The 17,933-nt window shown below is 31.6% G+C and overlaps 1 pseudogene; it reads left to right on the forward strand.

Annotated features, from left to right (window-relative positions):
* Positions 1-737: 737 nt before the first annotated feature.
* LOC149231985 (uncharacterized protein At5g39865-like) lies at positions 738-17,478 on the forward strand (annotated as a pseudogene).
* Positions 17,479-17,933: the final 455 nt, after the last annotated feature.

The raw sequence follows: 17,933 nt of genomic DNA on the forward strand, positions 1-17,933 counted from the left end.
TGTAAGGCAAAACGGGTTGGTTAGCATTAGTTCCTTCCATGGTAGAGACCGGTATGGAACTCGGGTTAGAGGAAGATGAACTAGTTGAAAGGGAACTAGTTCCAGGAACAGCTGAACCTGAAGACCTCGAAGGGGATGATGACTCTAAATCTGAGGAAGATTCACTTCCCGAATCCGTGGATGAAGTGCCCAAAGGTGGGCTGGGCGGAGGAACCCAAACTCATCGAGCAGGGGATATAATACGTCCAGGAATAAGAAAAGGATGAAGGCCTCTGAGTCTACGAGAGAGTCTCCTTGGGGGAGATATGATTCCTATATGCAGGTATAACTCCTAAGATGCAATAAGTCTATCAAAGGCTAAAGTATCAAAGAAATGAATTAAGCAAATAAAGTGATCACACAACCAACACTACGTGCTCAGGTGGTGCAACAAGTGGTTTCAAGTGTGTTTTAATAAAGAGAAAAGTAGCCTAATCCAAGCTCCGTCCTATAAAAACCAAAATACTCTAGCCTAAGATATCAACTAATAGCGCTCAAACAAGTCCTAAGCTATGGCAAAGGGCCTTCCAATCAACTAACAATAGGGGGGATTAGGTCCCCTGCATAGATGAGTGAAGGTATGAATGAGATAGTTATAACTAGGAGACAATGGGTTATGAAGTCCCAAAGGCCCATAGAAATATGTCTCAGGTGCCCTCCCTCCTGTGAGAGCCACCTGGGTAAAGATACCCAGTAGAATGGCCGCTAAGCTACCTCTTCACAGATACGTGCAACAGGTTACCTTGCCTTCAAGCTGAAATCAAACGGTCGGGGGATCTTCAGTAGTGAAAGAGCTAGGAGTATCAATAACACTTCCGGTCCCAACCTTGGCATTATCCACTCCGAAGAGCGCGCCTGTTGCTAAATGAGTTCTGACCGTATCCGTTAGAAAGGATTTGAAGTCTCCTAAAAGTCAACCACTATGTCTCAAATGTAAGATGATTGTGGCGAGTTCTTTGGATACCTATCCCCACAATCCTAACTTCACTACAATATTCTTTTTGGCCTCAAGGGAGGCTTATGTGTGTTAAGTTATATGGTCTATTTTAGGGCTGAGCCTGGGGTCATGAACCAAGCAAAGAATTTAGGGTGTAAAGTGTATGCACAAGTGATGTGTTCAACTTCAAAATGAAAAGCTGAAAAAGGTCCGGAGGTCTTGTCCTTCCTAGGGCAAGGAAAGTACTTGCAATAAAAGAGATCTAAAATGAAAAGAAAAGCTAACTACCAAGAAAAAGACTAAAGTCAAGGAAGGGGAAAGGCTCTATAGCGGTAAGGAAGGATGGAAGGAGAGTGGTAAGGGGAAAGGAAGGGGGAAGAGTAAAGTCTCAAGGTCCAATTATGAAAACCTTGAAAGAAGAGGATAAAACGGAAAATAGATGCTACACCAAAACTAGGTGCGAAAAACCAACCGGACTGTCCCAATGGATAGATCAAAAATACAGAAACAAAGACAACAATTGGAGCAGAGAATGCAATTGCATTATAAGGTCGCAATTGTACAGACCGAGCAAGTTCAAATTGACGTAACATGAAACCTATTAGACCGAAAGCACCGTGAAGAGCAACGAAGGTCCATAGACAACCTAATTGACACCAACGAGTCAAATCTCCTTGTGCTTCGGGACCCCATAATAGCAGCAAAGAATGTGCTAAAATATTAGCAGGAGTAGAAACTGTGGCAGTTAGGAAATTACAACCTTCCAGATAGGAACTGGCCAATCCGTGAGTATACCATGAAGTCAAAAAGGTTGTACCCGTGAACCATCCACCTAAGGCAAAATAGGCACAAGTCAATAGCTTAGTAGATCAACTCTATTACATAAGTTGATTCCTGATTCTTGTCAATGAGCAGATTTGATCGTATCAGCCCGAACCTTCTTTCAATAATTGATCTTTATGGTGCTTCCATCATCAATTGAATTTATTATCCATGGAATATTTAGGTTCTATCTATTCATATTCGGGCTCCTATGAGAGTTTTTTTCACTACAGCTAATAAAATATCGTTACTTGGGACGGTGCATATGTAGAAAGCCTTTTCTTTTGTCTTTACTCATAGTAGTTATTAACTAACTTATTCTATGGTATAGATAGTCGCACGTAATGACAGATCAAGGCCGTATTATTAAGAGCTTGTGGTAAGGATGGGTTCCGTTCTAATGCTTGGAAATAATATTCCAAAGCCTTCGTATGTTCCCCATTACTTGTATGCACAAGACCTATATTATATAGTATATAACTTCGATCATAAGGATCAGTTTCCAGTTGCATAGCTTCATAATAATTTTTTAAAGCTTCTGCATATTCCCCTTCTGATTGAGCTGACATTTGTTACGGTCATTCATTCCATTGAAATATCTCCGCTTCAAAACCGTACATGAGATTCCCACCTCATACGGCTCCTCCTTTCTTTACAGTAGGTAATATGGGGAGTAATCCGTGGAATTGAAAAAAAAAAATATTCTGACCCAATATTATGAATTAACAGGGGCTAGTGTATTTCCAATGAATCTCTAGCCATCCTTCTTGCAAAGATTCTTTTCCAAATACCAAGGATCTTACTACTAGGAATGGAACCTCTAACAATTTCTTTGTTCTTAACACCCTGTATTCTCCGGGGATTAATCACTTCAACAATCATAGGAGAGTCGACCAACAAATCCACATGATGAAAAAATGTAGGAAAAAAAACAAAAAAATAGAATAAATGCAATATCTAAATGTGATATTAAATTTTTAATTAGTTTTTATTTTTTATTTTTTTAATTAATTTCTATTTTTATTTTTTATTGAAATTTAACTTATTAATAATTCTTAAAATATTATTTTTATAATTTATTTAAAAATACTATAGTCTTATTTTATTAAGAATAAATATTAAAAGATAAAGTTAATAATAATAATAGTTTATTGTTAGTATTCATAACAAAGTTATTAGTAATAATCTTCATAGTACTAATAAAATTATTTATAATAATAATAATAAAGTTATTATTATTAATTTTATAGTTTAATATTAATTATAATTAATAAAATAATAACTATAATAATAATCACTTTAGGAATAATTTCAGATAAAGGTAAACAAAAGGGGCAGGAAAATACATGAGAGGGAGAAATAAGGAAGGAGCTAATAGGTGATTTAGGATTGAATGTGACAATATTGATAGGGGGAATAAAGGCATGATGGGGGCTAAAAATATCCAAAAATGGAAAGGGATTAACTTGTGAGGGAGAGGGGGAGTGTATTAATGGAGAAAAAAAGGGGGTGGCGAGGGGGGGATTAAGGAAGGAGGGAAGGAGGACAAGGATTATGTTTTGCGAGAGAGTAAGGGAATCCAGTTTCTACTTACTTCCAATCCCCCATCCCTATTGAGATGGTGAGGTTGCTTAATGATTTCAAGCGCCTCACGAATTTTTTTTTTATACTTATGGTTTTCATTAGCAATAACATTAGTGTCTTCCAAGCAGATATGGAGAGAAGTATTAGTTGAATGCTCATCTAGTGTTGAAGAACACGTTCTGCAATTTTTGATTCGACACCAAGCTCTTTAAGTCTAATCTTGAAGGTCCTTGTTGTTTCTCCAATATAAAAATTTCCACAAGAACATATGACTTTATAAACACCTTTATATTGGAGTTGATCAAGAGTGTCTTACATGGGTCTCGACTTTTGTCTTATTGTCATCATGGGCTTGAAAGAGGTTGCAATATCTTTCTCTTTAGAACCTTAGCCATCTTGTCTGTGACCCCTTGAATGTATGGTAGATAAGCTCTTCTGCTAGAAACATTTGTTTTAGGTTGTCTATCCTTGCTTCCGAATCTAACTCTTCTAATGCTCTTGACGATGTCTGTGTTTTTATATTCAATGTGTGCAAGTACCTTCTTTAAATATTCAATTTCTTCTTCAGTGTGAGAGGAATCTGACACTGTGAAAGCTCTTGTGAAAAGAGCCTTTAGAACCCTCATCTTTTGTGTTGGGTGATGGTGTGAGTCTGCATGAAGGTAGTTATCGATATGTGCTTTCCTTTTGAACACCTTATTTCCTAAAGATCCATCTTCATTCCTTATGAGGAAAATGTCTGAGAAAGGGATACTATTGTTTTCCTCAACCTCCATTGTGAACTTGATATCTTTAGATATACTCTTGAGGTGGTCTAAAAAGTTACTTAACTCCTTCTCTCCATGAGGCCAATTTACATTGGTGTCATCAACGAATCCGAACCAAAATTTGGGTTTCAACAGGAAAGTGTCAGGAGATTTATTTTCAAACTTCTCAATAAAGAGGTTGGCTACTATAGGGGGACAGTGAGGATCCCATAGCTACCCCAGATATGTTTTCAACGAATTCACCTTAGAAGGAGAAGAAAGTGGAATGAAAACATATTGCTACTAGCTTTGTAGTTTGGGGATCCGTGACCTCTTTCACAACTTGAACAACTTCCTCCAAAGGGATTTTAGTGAAGATTTGGACAACATCAAAAATTACAATTTTATCCCTATGATCCAGTTTTAATTTTCTGGTGAATTCTACATATTGGTTGGAGTCTTTAATGAATGAGTTTGTATTACCAATTAGGGGAGCCAATTTGCTAGCGACATATTTTTCCAATGCATATGTGGGTGCCCCAGTAGTGTTGACAGTAGGTTTTAGGGGGTCACCAACCATAAGAATCTTGGGGGATCCATAAATTCGCGAGGTGATTTCACTGCCAGGCCATAGACGCTTCTTCATTCTATCATCCAAGTTTGAAGCCTTGATGGTCTTTTTAATGATTTTTCTAATCTTAAAAATAAGGTTATCTTTTAGCCTCTTGTACCTACCATAGTTATATAGGTGGTATTTCATTTTGGTGGTGTAGTCTTCTTTTTCCATAACCACAGTCACCTCACCTTTCTCTGCTTTCAAGATTACAATGTTTACATTATTCCTTAAACTTTTTAGGGCTCTAAATTTCTCATGGTTTAGATTGATTTTGGGAGGCCTTGAATTTCTTAAGATTACAGCACACTCCTGTCTGGCCTACTCTCTATCTTCATCACTAAGAGATTGAACCCCATCTTCAAGACTGCATATAATTTCTTCTAATGGAATCTAATTGAGGGCTAAGGAAAAGTTGGGTCCTTTATTTAAGACTTCTACTTCTTCCTTCCTTAATTCATATGAGGAAATATTAACGAATTTTTAAACAAAAACGTTAGGGGGTGAGTTAGACAATTGGTTAGTTTTATTGGGCTTCTCCTTATTGTTATTATTACCTAATCCATCAACGACACTCCTTTCACTGCTCAAATTTGATTTGGGACGCTTGCCGAGGAGGACATCATTGTCTTCACTACTTTTCATAATCTCAATGTTGTTTGCTTTAATATTTTAATGTCATTGGATGTTATTGTTAAGGTCATCGTTCTTGATCAGCGACAGTGTCTTATCTCCTAAACCATCAACGATGTTTCTTTCGCTACTCAAATTTGATTATGTCTTACTGGAACGCTTACCGAGGAGGAAAACATTTTCTTCTATACTTTTTGAAATCTCAGTGTTGTTTGTTTCAATATTTGGAAGATGTTGGATGTTATTGTTAAGTTCATCATTCTTGATTAGTGACAATGTCTTGTCTCTTGTAAAATTCAAAATACCTTCATCATCTTAGTTTGGTATCATGATCCAGTTTTCTTGATTGTGAAGGACAGCATTGTTTGATTCATTTCTTGTAAGCCCTTAGTTTATACTATCAGTGTTGTTCAGAATAGCACTAAGCTTTCGAAAAGTAAAGAAGACAATGCTTTCCTCCTCGGCAAGCGTTCGAGTAAGACAAAATCAAATTTGAGCATCAAAAGGAACGCCTTTCATGGTTTAGGAGACAAGACACTTTCGCTGATAAAGAATGATGACCTTAACAATAACATCCAATGACTTTCAAATATTAAAGAAAACACCATTGAGCTTACGAAAAGTAGTGAAGATAATGATGTCCTCCTCGACAAGCCTACCAAGTCAAATTTGAGCAGCGAAAGGAGCGTCGTTGATGGCATAGGTAATAAAAACAATAAGGAGAAGCCCAATACAATTAACCAATTGTCTAACTCACCCCATAACATTTTAAACAAAAAATTCGTTAATATTTCCTCATATGAATTAAGTAAGGAAGAAGTAGAAGTCCTAAATAAAGGACTCAACTTTGCCTTAGCCCCCAATTAGATTCCTTTAGAAGAAATTATATGTAGTCTTCAGGATTGGCTTCAAGCTCTTAGGGATGAAGATAGAGAGCAGGTCAGACAAGAGTGTCCTATAATTGTAAGAAAGGCAAGGCCTCCCAAAAACAATCTAAACCATGAGAAATTAAGAACCCTAAAAAGTTTAAGAAATAATGAAAACATTGTAATCTTGACAACAAAAAAATGTGGGGAAACTTTGGTTATGCACAAAGAAGAATACACCGCCAAAATGAAAGACCACCTATATAATAGTGGTAGCTACAAGATGCAAAAACATAACCCTATTTCTAAGATTACCAAAATCATTTAAAAAATCCATCGCAGATTCAAACTTGGATGATATAATGAAGAAGCACCTGTTGCCTAACAGTGAAATCACCCCGCGAATTTATGGAGCCCCCAAGATCCATAAGGTTGGTGCCCCCCTCAAACCTATTATCAACACTATTGGGGCACCCACATATGCATTGGAAAAGTATGTTGTTAGCAAATTGACTCATGTGGTTTGTAATACAAGCTCATTCATTAAAGACTCCAACCAATATGTGGAATTCATCAAAAAAGTAAAACTAGATCTTGGGGATAAAATTGTAAGTTTTCATGTTGTCCATCTCTTCACTAAAATCCCTTTGGAGGAAGTTGTTCAAGTTGTGATAGAGGTCATGGATCCCCAAACTACAAAGCTGGCAGAATATTTCTTTGCTCTACTTTCTTCTCCTTCCAAGGTGAATTCGTTGAAAAAACATCTCGGGTAGCTATGGGATCCCCGATGTCCCCTATAGTAACCAACCTCTTTATGGAAAAGTTTTAAAAGAAAGATCTTGAAACTTTCTCGTCAAAGACCAAATTTTGGTTCAGATTTGTTGATGAAACCAATGTAAATTGGCCTCATGGAGACAAGGAGTTAAGTAATTTTCTAGACCACCTCTATAGTGTATCTAAAAATATCAAGTTCACAATGGAGGTTGAGGAAAACAATAGTATCTCGTTCTTAGAAATTATCCTCATAAGGAATGAAGATGGATCTTTAGGACATAAGGTGTTCAGAAAGAAAGCACATACCGATAACTACCTTCATGCGAACTCACACCATCACTCGGCGCAAAAGATGGGGGTTCTCAAGACTATTTTCATAAGATATTTCATAATATTGATTCCTCTCACACTAAAGAAGAAATTCAATATTTAAAGAAGGTCTTTGCACACATTGAATATAAAAACACAAACATCATCAAGAGCATTAAAAGAGCTAGCTCTGGAAGCAAGGATAGACAACCTGAAACAAATGTTTCTAGTAGAAGGGCTTATCTACCATACATTCAAGGGGTCACAGACAAGCTAGCTAAGTTTATAAGAAAGAAAGATATTGAAACCTCTTTCAAGCAAATGACAACAATAATACAAAAGATGAGGCCCGTGAAATCCACTCCCGAACAACTCCAATATAAGGGTGTTTATGAAGTCACATGTTCTTGCAGAAATTGTTATATTTGAGAAACATGAAGGACCTTTAGGATTAAACTTAAAGAGCATGGCGTCGATATCAACAATGGCAGAACGTGATCTTCAGCATTGGCCGAACATTTGACTAAGACTTGTCACCATATCTTCTTGGAAGACACTAAAGTTATTGCTAATGAAAACTGTAAGTATAAAAGAAAATTTCGTGAGGTGCTTGAAATCATTAAGCACCCTCACAATCTCAATAGGGATGGGGGATTGGAAGTAAGAAGAAACTGGATTCCCTTACTCTTCTGCAAAACATATCATTTTCCTCCCTCCCTCCTTCCTTGAGCCCGTCCACCCTCCTCCCACCAACACCCCCCCGCCCCCCAACCCCTTTTCTCCATTAATACCCTCCCCCTCCCCTTGATAGGTTAATCCCTCTCCATTTTTGGATATTTTTGGCCCCCGTTTTACCTTTATTCCTGTTGTCAATAGTGTCACATTCAATCCTAATATCACCTATTAGCTCCTTCCTTATTGCTCTCTCTCATGTATTTTCCTCCCTCATGTTTACCTTTATTTGAAATTACTCCTAAACTAATTTTTATTATAGTTAGTATTTTATTAATTAATGTTAATATTAAACTATAAAATTAATAATAATAAACTTTATTATTAGGATTATAAAGTATTTTATTAGTAATATGAAGATTATTACTAATAACTTTGCTATGAATACTAACAATAAAATATTATTATTATTAACTTTATCTTTTAATCTTTATTTTTAATAAAATAAGAATATAATATTTTTAAATAATTTGTAAAAATAACAAATTAAGAATTATTAATAAGTTAAATTTAAATAACAAAAATAAAAATAAAAATAAAAATGAATTAAATTTAATATCACATTTAGATATTGTGTTTATTTTATTTTTTGTAGTTTTTTTTTCTTGGGGTTTTTCATCCTTTGAATTTGCTCGTCGGCTCTCTTTTTTTCTGGAATCTCTCCCTTATTTATTTCCTCGCTCCTTTATCTTCTTTGCACATTGGTCATGAGGATGAGTCTTGTTATAGACTCAAAACGTACACTGAAAAATAGAGCCTCTAGACAATCCAAATAAAAAATTCTTGTAATAAATTCAATTTTTTTTTATAGAATCAAAATCTAACCTTACTTGGATTTTTTTTATTCAAAATACTCTAACTATAATCTAAATTTCTTTAATTCAAACTAAAATTTACATTACATTAGGAAATTTGCTTAAAAATTTTAATTTATTTGTGAAACCAAAAGTAAAATCCAATTTCCCTCGCAATAATCATAGTGCAACCATAATTGAATTTTTTTTAAGATTTTTTTTTTTTAAATTCAAAACAAAATTTATCATTAAAATAGAAAAATTAACTTATTTTTGAAAATAAAAATAAAAAAATCCACGTTAAAATGTTCAATAATTATAATTTAATTGCCAACCTTCCAAAAAAAATTATTATTAAATAAAAAATTTAACCCGTGCTTTAAAAAAACAAAAATTCCATATTAAAATGTTCTATAATTATAATGCTACTGCCAAAATTGATATGGCACAGCAAAGGGAGGAAACTTCGTCTTGTACCATTCTGCAAACTTAATAAATTAATATACAAATATGAATTTATTTTTTAATGGGAAAGAAATCTCTGTAGAGCATGTTGTATTATTTTATTCGACAATTCCAAAACCAAGTGCCGTACCTAATTAATGATTTGTCAATATCAAACAAATCTAATATTAATTGTAACTAGCATAACAGAATATTAATACTAGGTAAAAAAAAGCACTAAAAAACTATAATAAAAAAAATAAAGATAAGGTTATCTAGATTAAATAATTACTATATATATTATTTTAACATTAATATTATTATTATTATTGTTAAAATAAACTATTTAAATATTAATTTTAAATAAATATAATATTTTTATGTTATTTTAAATTTTTGAAAAAGTATACATATATAACATATTAGTTTATAATGATGATTATGATGGTTAACGTCTCTTGAGACCAAACTTTGGTTTATCGGTTCTAAAGAAACGAATTATTTAGTTTGATTTAAGATTTTATTCCTATGTTCAAAAAGTTTGGAGAGAAGCCTCCCGGGCTTACTATAATTTTGACATCGGAAAAGGTTAGGAAAGTTAGTGCTGCAACAAAGATTAAGAAACCAAGATCTAATGTGGCTGTACGTGGGGCACTCTAAGAGGAAGTGATTTTCATCCTCGATGTTCATATTCTCACAGAGATGGCAAATCCTTTCCATCCATGGTGTTTTAGGAACTCCCCAATGACCCGTTTCACTATGGAGCTTATGAGAGTTCGTTCTATCTTGGCTATATTATTTTTCTCCTTTGAGCTAGTTAAAACAAAGAGATACGTTTGATCTTCTAGGGTGGGGTTGATGACATCCTTATAATATCTTAATTTTCTTTTAACTTCTAAATCTTTCTCACACCACATTTTTTCTTTGAACTTATAAGTAACATTATTTTTAATGTTATTAATGTTTTTCAATGCAACATTCTCGTCGATCTCCCAATGGTTTAACCAGGCCCTGGTGTCTTATACCAACCTCGTTTGAGCCTTAGGTGGTTTTGGATGGAATTTAAAGCTAGCTTAGAAAGTCTATCGTCTCCTATGTTATTGAGTTTGTGCTTGTACAACAGAAGCCTAGTCATAGCTAGGCTCTCGATAAGGGAAAGACCCACTTATATAAGGAGAATAGGATAGGGTGTATTGCTCTTAATTTTGAGGTTATGCGTTATAAAATGCTCTTGGATTTGCTCAATCTTTGTCCAGGATTCTCTGGAGATGTTGCAACCCCAAACCTCGCATTGATATAAGATAACATGAGTGACTAAAGTTTCAAAGAGGAACTTCTTTCTATCCCATATTATGAGGTTTGTCGTTTTACAATTATTTTCAAGACCAAAATAATCTTTCCACTGCCCATTAATCCTTTTCTCAATGCTATAGTTCCAATTGAGCTTGTGATGAATATCAATTCCAAGGTACTTGTAAGAAGACCCTTCCTCCAAGTTACTATTTTCATACATAAAATTAGTGTAAGTGTCCTTCTTGGATTTGATAATCATAACTTTTGTTTTGTTAGTGTTAACAGTCATATACATGGTAGAGCAGAAATCCTTAAGAAGTCTAAGTTTCTTATCAAGATCCGATGGGCACCTTGCGAGAAGAACAATATAGTCAACATAGAGAAGAAGTATGATTGCTATCCCAGCTAAAATCATGCCAGCACAGCCTGCTTCTTCTAAACAACCTTCTAGCTTGTCAATGTAAATGCCAAATAGGGTAGGGGAGAGGGGGCAACCTTATTTAACTCTGATATTACACTTAATATCTTTTGGTCACCCCTCATTTCTCTTTAACTTGGCAATTATATTCTCTTATAACCTTATAGTGGCAACTCTCAACTTGAAAGGAACCTTTAGCTCTTCTAATATATTTCATAGGTTGTTTTTAGGAACCGTATTGAAAGCTTTTCTAAAGTCCACAAAGCAACAAAAGAGATTGGATTTATCATTGCCGCATTCCTCCATAATGATCCTAAGCGTAACGAGGTGATCCGTTGTTGAGTGTTGCCTTCTAAAACCCACTTGGCCTTTAGCCCGTTTACCTTCACTTTCAAGTCATATGCTCAAGTTATTTTCCAAAATAATACCATATAACTTGGCTAAGAGAGGCTTGATCATAATTTTCTCATAGTTAGAGGGGTTATTTGTATCCCCACTTTTAAAAATAGGGATAATGAGGCTCTGAGTCCATGGTTTAGGGAACCCTTGCTTGACCGCTTGATTGAAAATCTTGTGGATGTGGGGGATGAGGACAGGACCTCGAATTTTTAAGATTTCTGCCTGGTAACCTTCAATGTATTTAGCTTTCCCATTTGCTAGGTGTTTAACCCCAAAATCAATGTCTTCTAATAAGAAAACTTCTTTCGTTGTGAGCAGGGTTTCAAATTTATCCATGACATTTGGAGATTCATAAAGCTTTTTAAGATATGAATTCTAGTCGTGTAAATAAATTTTATTATTATCTTTAGTATTCTTAGTTAGAATCTGCCTCTAGAATTTTTTAGGAGCTACCTTAGAGAGGTGTAAGAGATTCTCTTGTCTTTTACGAATATACTGCCTTTTTTTCCTTATAGTTAGGGCTTTGTATGCTTTTATCTTGCCAATTTTAAGAGATTCATCAACGACTTCCTTAATTGTTCTCCTCACACTTTTACAATCTTTGTCATACCATGGGTTGGTTTTGTTATTTCCTTTATTACTTGAAACTTCAATTGAGAACTTGTTAATAGAATATGAGAGGGTTGTAGTAAAATTATGATAGAGGTCCTATATGTTGTCTATACTAGATAAAGGAAGCAAATTAGTTTTTAATTCATTTAGAAAGAGATCATTTTTATTTCTACCAAAGATTAAGTTCTTATGGCTATAAGGATTATCTTCTATGGGATCTCTATGCATGACAAAATTGAGAGTTATAAGTAAAGGCCTATGATTAGAGTCAGGCTCGTGGTCGTTTAAGATGTCAAAATTTATAATTTCGTTGTATAAAGGGAGATCAAAAATAACATAGTCTACCATGCTGCTACCAAGCCCATGGATGTAGGTCATCTAGCTAGAATTGGGTCACTTCTTTAGACCATTGCGAATTATAGATCCTAAGCACTACAGAGTTTGACTAGCTCCAACCCAAACAAATTCTCCCCAGGGTCTTCAGAGCTCCTTTTGTACTGGCTAGCCAAAATAAAGTATTCATCTAACAAAAAAATTAAAGTTGAAATATAAAATTAATCTAAAAATTTAATAAAATTATTACCCAGATATGATTATCCATTCAATTGGTATTAAATTTAATATAACATAACTTATTTAAAATTTAATAAAGATCAAATCTGTAATTGAATAAATATTATTTAAATTTTCTTATTTTAAAAATAAATTTTATTTATATTTATTAAAAACAATCATTTATATTATAAACAATAAATTATATATTTTAAGTAAAAAAAAATATTTATAATATATATTTTAAGTAAAAAATTTAATTTATAAATTTAAAGTGAAGTTTATTAATATATTAATTAAATGAAATATAACCTAAATTATATTTTAATTTAATAAATAATTTTTAACTCGTTTAAATTTAAATTTTCTCTATATACACTAAAATGAACTAGATTACCCACAAATATATGTAATGCAAGTTATTCACTTTATGGTACAAGTTATTCACGTTCACATAGAGATTGAAAATATGAACCAGATTACCAACAAACATATGTAATGCAACCTCTGTATAATACTTTATGGTACAAGTTGTTCACGTTCACATAGAGATTTAGAATGTTTAGAAATACTTTTTGGAAAGGTCATTCTAAAGAATATGTAAAAGGGTAGTTTTAGTTGAAATGTATGTAATTAATGAAATAGTGGGTTTGGTAAAGATTTGAGTATGATAGGTGTGTTTAAATAGTGGGTTTGGTAAAGATTTGAGTATGATATGTGTTTTATTTGGAAGAGGTTTTTTTTTAATTTCAACTTAATTATTAAATGAATATTAGGTATTTAATATCTATGAAATATTTTAGAATATTTTTAATAATAATTATTTATTAAAAGTTGAGATTTATTTTAAAGTAGTTATGTTTTTTTAGTTAAATTGATTCGTTAAAAAAATGTCATAGAAAAATTAGTTACGGTTTTTGGGTCATATAGTATTAGTAAGCCATGATATTCTAACAAAGCCTATGCATAGGTTATGAATTTCTATGATAAAATCAGAGTGAATTTCTAAGTTAGGAATCTTGTTAAATTGTTTCTTAAATGTATATATATATTTAAATTATATATTATCAATTGGAGATATTTTGGGTGGTTGTGCAGAATAATTGTTATTTCTTTCACTCGAAATTCAATTCCTTACTAGTAATGTGATGATAAAAAATATTGTTATAATAATAGTATATCATTAAAAAAAATTATGTGTAAAAAAATTTAACAAAAATTATATTAAAATATATATAATTATAAACCTCATTAAATATATTTATATTTATAAAAAATAAATAAATTAGAAAATGTAATACAAAGTTCTAACAAATTAATGGTAATATATGATTATACATTTAAAAATGAATGAAACTATATATTTAAGGAAATTAGATAAATTAGAAAATGTGATAAATGGTTTTAATAGGTTGGTGGCAGTAAAATCAACCTGATAATAGTTTCATTTAATTGATTTTAAAATAAAAGTGGGTATAGATACATTGGGTGATCAATGATATGTGGTTTAACTTATTCCTTTTTCCTATTGGAGTTAATATGACCTCCGTCCACTCAATGTACTACGTATTAAAATTATCCATAATATAATGGAAGAAAGTCTCCATACACGACAGACCTTCATGGAGAACCGTGTTTCAAGGCAGAGGTAGCTTGAGAAAGGCAAACCATACTGTCAAATTTTAATTAACATGAGTATCCTAGAATAATGGTGAACCTAGAGAGCATGAGAAGGGCAATTGTCAAATTTCAATTAATATGAATATCCTAGAATGATGGTGAATCTAGTATGTGAAGGGTTAAAGTTCATGATAATGGTTAAGTACTAAATAAATTAATAATATTATACTTTGATAATAAATTAATATAAATATAGTTCATAGATATATTATGAATATTTTTAAAATATTTATTATCGCATTTCTTGATGATGTATTCACTTGGTAATCGGAAATGTTGAGTTCATAAAACTCTATAACAGGTCATTCCTCTTCTATTTAAAAATAATTTAATATTTTGTGAAATATCAGTATCAAATTTATTTTAATAATGAATAAATATTATATATTAAATTGATACATATGTATAAATTTTTTATAATTTTTATAATTTATATTTTATATTTAATCTTCACAATTTATAAATAAATGGTATAAAAATAATCTTATAATTTCAATAAAAAAGTATAAAGTTTTATAATTTAAAAAAAATAAAGTGAATTTTAATATAACAATTTCCAAAAAACTTTATAAAACTTCATAAAATGTTTTACCAAATTGAAGAGTCAAAAAAAATTCCCACATAAAAACAATATAACCTATTTATGTGAAAATATAAAAGTTATATTTAATGAACATTTCCCATTAAAACTAAACTTATATAGATCACTAATCTATAATATCACAGCATAATCCCTCTTTCATGCAGTTAAATGTTAGATTAATTGTTTTTTTAATTTAATAGGTTCAAAATGTATTTTTGATTATATCACTTAATTTAACTCCTAAAAAAATCATCTTAAGTATTTTAATTTTGCAAATTAAACCATTTTAGTATTTTGATAAATGCATGTATGATTTCTAAAACCTTTTAATATTTTTGTGAAAATAACATTGGTTACTTTTATTCTTCATTGTTCTTACATGGTTGATAAATTATATTGATTTTTCAATGAGACGTGCAATTTTTATTTTTATTTTACAATATTATACAATTTCATAAATTACATTTCATTTTATAGTGATTTATAGTTATTAACTTTTGGGATAGTTAAATAGATTTATAATTATTAATATTAAGATAGTTACTGATATTTATAATTATTAATATTTTGAATAGTTTTCAAATATAACTTATCTCTTTTTGTGTGAAATTAAACGTAATTTTGGAAAATGTTAATTGCATCAGGTAGATAAATTATATTGAGTTTTCATGAGACTTTAACATTTTTTACTTTTCTTCTCTTCTTTGTTGTTCTTACATTATTACACAACTTCATAAATTACATTCAATTTTCATAGGGATTTATATTTATTAATTTTTGGAATAGTTAAATAGATTTATAGTTACTAATTTTTGCGATAGTTATAAGTATTTAGAATTATTAATATTTAAAATAGTTTTCAAATAATTTATTTTATTTGTGTCAAATTAAACGTTCAAATTTTGGAAAATGTTTATATTTAAAATGTTTATATTATTTTTTTAAATAGTAAACATATTTGTGATTGGTTTACAATATTAAATGATAATTGATTTGTTAGGAAAATGAGTCTAAATAGAGTTCAGATATTAATAATACACATATTAACAAATTATTAATATTTAAAATAGTTTTCAAATAATTTATTTTATTTGTGTCAAATTAAACGTTCAAATTTTGGAAAATGTTTATATTTAAAATGTTTATATTATTTTTTTAAATAGTAAACATATTTGTGATTGGTTTACAATATTAAATGATAATTGATTTGTTAGGAAAATGAGTCTAAATAGAGTTCAGATATTAATAATACACATATTAACAATGTATTTTATTGTGATTTAAAATATATTGTATTTTCATTTTTTTAGTTTTTAATGTATTTTTCTTTAATAAATTATGCGAAATATAATTAATATTATATTTTATTCATTATTGTTTAAATAGACGTTCTCTATCGTAATATGGGAGATGTTGTAATGTCATGTACTATTATACTATGTAAATATTTTGACTCAATCAAATTAAATAAAAACAAAAATAAAATTTAAAATAAAATAAAATTAATAAATATATTTATAATTATAACTAATAATTAAATCAGCTTAGATCCATTTTAACTTTTGATCTCTAATCTTCGAGAGGGATCAAATTTCTTGAGATGCACACCTCTTTTAGAGTGAAAATAGATTTGATCCCTCACCGCTCTTGGTATATCCGAACTTAAGATGAACCTAGGTCAGTTGCCTTGAGAAGCGCTCTCCAGCTTATTATGGAAGATATTTTATAATGTCATGTTATGTTATCACTCTCGGCCCTTTATAAATCCCGAATTAAGATGAGTCTAAGTTGGTTTATCTCCAGCTCCACTTAATTTATAATTCACCTCAATATAAGTATATTTATGCAGATAGGCGCTTCTTTGTGGGGTTGGGGTGGGAAAACATTATTCACCCCATCCAATCAGAAGCTTCAATTTTCATCGTCCTTCTTCCAATTAGAAACGGGCATGTGGTCATGTTTTTGTAATAGATTCGATGAATCTTGTTTCATAATCGTTTCAAAAGTTTGTATGGGGTAGTACGACAAGCAAGGGTCGAGAAGATGATAAGGGTACCTGAGGAAAATCTTTTAGGGTCCAATCAGGTGAGGGTGAATATTTTCCAGTAGATAACATACAAGAGCTCAACTAAACGACTGGCCATATCAAAAAGAATCCTCTCTGAAAAACGTTAAATTGATAGTTCCACCAAGGGGAGAAGATAAGGTGGTTTTGTATTTCATGAGCTTGAGAGGAATAAGGAACAAAATTTAGGATTATTGCACAGTGAAATTGATTCTTCTAGGTTTCAAGATATTGGTCAATGAAAGGGATATTTCCATGCATTCTCCTTTTTGGGAGGAATTGAAGGATCTTTTGGGGAAGCCTATGTCGATGCCTAGTTTTCTTATTGGGGGGAAATACATCGGTGGGGTTGAGGAAATTAAAAAATTGCATGAAATAGGGGAGTTAGCTAAGTATCTAGAATGCTTCCCAATGTAGGCTCATTCCAAACCCTAATTACTGTGACATTCGGTTCATTCCTTGCCAAAACTATGACTATGATGGTAGCTGCAAGATTTTTACAGAAGAGGAAGGTTAGGGTATTTTCATTAAGTGTCACCAATTTAATGAAAATGGGCTCATAAGGTGCCTTGTGTGTTGTTGAGGTTTTTGTGAAAATTGAAGCCTCCTAGATGTTGTATATTCACATTGCAACATTTTTAGATGAATGAAAAGGGATTTATTCTCTTATTTTTGTAATTTTCATGGTTTGTTCAGTCTCTCAATTATTCTTGGTAATTTTGGGCTTTTGAGTGCCAGATTTTTCTATAGAGGAAAAATAATCCAAGGACCTTAGAGTTTTAGGAACAAGCATCACTTACATGTTGGCTACTTATTTAACCTTGCTATTATTTATCTTGAATTTATAGAAAAAAATAAAATAATGTTAAGCTATGTTGCAAAAGGGTTCAAGTGCCTTTGAATACCACTCTTCAGAAGCCTAAAAATTACGATGTTTATTTTTTAGTATCAGGGGCTTTGAAGGCTGAAAAAATGCAGATTGGGTTTCTTCAGGGGCAAATTTGGGAGGTTTTTAATTTTTGTAATTATTTCTAGTGA

Source organism: Pinus tabuliformis, chromosome J (genome assembly GCF_031772625.1).
Source record: "Pinus tabuliformis cultivar Carrire ecotype Pingquan chromosome J, CPIR1, whole genome shotgun sequence".
Classification (NCBI taxonomy): Eukaryota; Viridiplantae; Streptophyta; class Pinopsida; order Pinales; family Pinaceae; genus Pinus; species Pinus tabuliformis.